This window comes from Entelurus aequoreus, linkage group LG19, assembly GCF_033978785.1.
Source record: "Entelurus aequoreus isolate RoL-2023_Sb linkage group LG19, RoL_Eaeq_v1.1, whole genome shotgun sequence".
In the NCBI taxonomy this organism is placed as follows: Eukaryota; Metazoa; Chordata; class Actinopteri; order Syngnathiformes; family Syngnathidae; genus Entelurus; species Entelurus aequoreus.
The window spans coordinates 22083453-22087429 of record NC_084749.1 but is presented as its reverse complement, the minus strand read 5'-3'; the positions used below and the strand labels follow the sequence as shown (position 1 = coordinate 22087429).

Sequence of the window (3977 nt, the reverse complement as noted above, 5' to 3'; positions counted from 1 at the left end):
CAGGTTAATCCGTTTTTAAACTTGTGCCGCCAGAAGTGGTTAAGATATCTTCCCAACTGTCCACAGTTGAGAGTCCGTTTTGTTGTGGCAGCTTTTATTTGACGTTGGCCTTGGCAAATCAGTTTTGGTGCAATCTATTTTTTTTAATCTGTAAGCCATCTCTTTTACATATATATTTTTCCTCTGTGCCCCTCTTAATGCCCTATTAACAGAAACCGATTCCGGCATTTGCCAGCTACCCTGTCAGACTATAAACATGCTAACTTGCTTTTACATAATTCGGTCATTGAAACTGCACTATAGGAAATCTATGCAAGTATCTACCCAGATCTGTTTTGGTTTTCTAAATACAGTACTTTCAACAGTTTTTTTTATAAGTATGGTATCTTCAAGCTTGTGGGTTTTGTAAATGATTCCCCCCCTCTACCAATTACTTTGTAGGTTTCCAATGCACTCATGTGTTAAGTATATCTGTAATGGATTTGGATCTGTAGAAAAGGTTGATTCCAAAGAATAAGTGTCTAAAGAGTCATGTAGAACTCCATATTTAGCATGCTCTCTCACTGTTAAGTCTAGAAATCTCACATGTTCTTTCCCTTTTTTTTAATTAATGCATTGCTATTCAGTCAAGTGTCTCCTTTTTAGGGACCTGACCTTGTTTAAAACTACTAAAATTGCATTTAGGAGGCGGTAAATTGTTTTTGGAAAATACCACCGTTCTCTTGAAATGGAATCTTGAATGGTTGATATTTTTGTATTTGTTATGTTTATAATTTGCCATTTTCAAACAGCAGTGTGAATAGTCACCACACACAGAATGGGAAATGTATATTTTTCTGAAATTGTATGTCCGTTTTACTTTTGATGTATGGTTTTAGAACTGCTTGCACATGTTGCAATTTTGTCAATATGTTATTCAATAAAATAATAAAATACTATTGTTTTGTGTACTGGCTTTTACAAATCGTTTGAGCTCTCTGAGAGAGATATATATATAAATAAATCAAACAAGCTACATAGTACAATGAATATCAAATATGTATGATGTAAGTGTTTTTGGTGGATTTCAGAGAACACCGACTAAAACTATGCGCGGTGTGTACGTGCGTGGCATAATCATCTGCTAAATACATGCACGTTACAAGTAGTAAAACATCAGCGGTTTTCATTGGCTTATACATTTGTCTATCAAGAGAATGGCCCAATCACATCATCGACATCGTCCGTAAGCGTCCCGTCATGGCCAATCGTAAATCGTGGATTCTGGAGTAGGCGTGACCCCAAATAGCTCTAGCTTGCTAATGCAAGAGGAAGCTCGATCCACAGAATTTTGCTGCAAACGACATTAAAACCGACGGAAGAAATACGGATATAGGCGATAAGACGCGGCAGGAGGTAATGTTTCCACAATTAGAGCCATCGTATTCGGTCACAAAGACTACATTATCAGTTAATCGCCATGTAGTCGTCGCGGTGTTTTGTTTTTTCTCCCCCTTTACTGCATAGCTAAGCGAAGATAGCCCATGTAGGCTAATGGTGCGGCAATGTAAGGACACGGTGAAACGTAATCTTAATACCGTTGTTGCTTATAAAAACACACAACGCAGCAATACTTACGATCTTAAATTATGTTTTTTGAACTACACAGTGAAATAAGAGACGCTTCTGTCAAGTTTTCTTTCTTGTCTCGGACATTATGCTAGCTAGCCGAGGCACTACTATCAGGTTTTCTACGACTAGTGCTGCTTGCTGCCTTAAATACCAGCGGATCTCGCCTTGTAAACTAAGTAATGGGATTACTATTACATCATTAACATGGAGGTATTTAATTACGGACTAAAAGAAGCAACTCGCTGTTGTATCGAAATCGGTTTTAGGCCTAGTTGTAAATTAAGGGGCCTTTATTTGTTTTCGTTTAAAGAATATATTTGTGCATTTGCCTTCTTCTGTACAAGTCATCGCTCCTTTTAAAACCAAGTGTCGTGATACGTTTATGTCAGAAAGTAACGTAAGCTACCGAAAATCGGTAATATTGCACCCAAGTGACTTTTCGTGTCATTTGTCTCACACGCCCCGTTAAAAGGAGGAACATTAACGCGATCTGTGTTGTCATGCTAACTACTGCTTCCTATGTTACTCGGATGTTGCTTTGTTGTCTAGTTAATTTCAATCCAAAAAAAATGTGTGCATGAAGAAGGTGATTGCGCTTTGATATTGGCATTCTGGGAGAAATAGTAGTTTTCTGTTAATAAATATCTTGTTTTGGTCTTTGAGAGATGTTCTTCTGCCTAGTTTTGTAGTAACAAGTGGCTGTTTTAAGTTGCTCACTTCTGTTCTAAACTACACCGGAGTCTGATTTTTAAAGATAATGTACACATACACACCATTACGCTTGGGCCTATAACACATTTTGCTCAACCATATGTTTACCTCCAAAGTATTGCTGATAAACCAGTGCTGGGAAATAAAGCTGAAAACTGTATCAGGATGGTTTTTTTTTATATATTTTTATATAATTATCGATATCTGCCAATAAAAAAAACTATTTTATGTTGGTCGATACTAGAGATGTTTGATAATGGCTTTTTTGCCGATATCCGATATTCCGATATTGTCCAACTCTTTATTACAGATTCCGATATCAACCGATACCGATATATACAGTCGTGGAATTAACACATTATTATGCCTAATTTTGTTGTGATGCCCCGCTGGAGGCATTAAACAATGTAACAAGGTTTTTCAAAATAAATCAACTCGAGTTATGGAAAAAAAAATGCCAACATGGCACTGCCATATTTATTATTGAAGTCACAAAGTGCTTTTTTTTTTTTAACACGCCTCAAAACAGCAGTTTGGAATTTGGGACGTGCGCTCCCTGCGAGAGCATTAGGAGGTTTTGGTGGGGAGTGTATATTGTAGAGTCCCGGAAGAGTCAGAGCTGCAAGGGGTTCTGGGTATTTGTTTTGTTGTGTTTATGTTGTGTTACGGTGCTGATGTTCTCCCAAAATGTGTTGGTCATTCTTGTTTGGTGTGGGTTCACAGTGTGGCGCATATTTGTAACAGTGTTAAAGTGTTTTATACGGTCACCCTCAGTGTGACCTGTATGGGTCTTGACCAAGTATGCCTTGCAATCACTTGTGTGTGTGTGTGAAAAGCCGTAGATATTATGTAACTGGGCCGGCACGCAAAGGCAGTGCCTTTAAGGTTTATTGGCACTCTGTACTTCTCCCTACGTCCGTGTACACAGCGGCGTTTTAAAAAGTCATAAATTTTACTTTTTGAAACCGATACCGATAATTTCCGATATTACATTTTAAAGCATTTATCGGCCGATAATATCGGCAGTCCGATATTATCGGACTTCTGTAGTTTTTTAAAATATTTTTACATAATTATCGATATCGGCCAATATAAAAAAAACGATTTTATGTTGGTCGATACCAATAATTTAAAATTTTTTTAATGACCAATGGAAAATATGGACCAGGAGAATATGTTAAAATATTAGCATTTTAATGTCAAATGTAACCTTCCTCTGATTATAATCCCCTCAGCTACCAAGGCAGCAAGGAAAGGAAATTTCAACACAGCCATGGAAAATGCTCGTTTAATGTAAACACAATTCTAAAATCACATTGAACACTTAACAATAACCTCTTTGAATTAAGGTACGATAATAAAGAATATGTGAGGAATGCTTTACTAAAGTGTAACAAAATTGTGCAAAGTGTGAAAATGTAAACGCAGAGAAAACTGAAAAAAACAATTTTTTTGCAGGTTTACTGCCAAGAAGTTATGTGGTTAGTGTAACTTTTATTTGGTCTGTTATTCTTATTTAAGTATGGAAATTATTTATTTTATGCAACAAATATTTAAATATAATTGGACCAAATTGTTATTATTTAAAAGTAGCTCATTTGTTATCCATTTATCCATTTTCTACGGCTTGTCCCTTTCGGGGTCGTATTTTGTTA

General features: G+C 36.5%; 1 protein-coding gene across 2 annotated transcripts in view; it reads left to right on the top strand.

The window, feature by feature from the left end:
• The first annotated feature begins 1260 nt into the window (after positions 1-1260).
• kdm4b (lysine (K)-specific demethylase 4B) overlaps positions 1261-3977 on the top strand; it is a 52558-nt gene continuing 49841 nt past the window's right edge. For both annotated transcript variants that reach the window (XM_062028067.1, XM_062028068.1), the window contains exon 1: positions 1261-1395. The gene's annotated coding sequence lies outside the window, so the exon portion shown is untranslated. The remainder of the gene's footprint in view (positions 1396-3977) is intronic.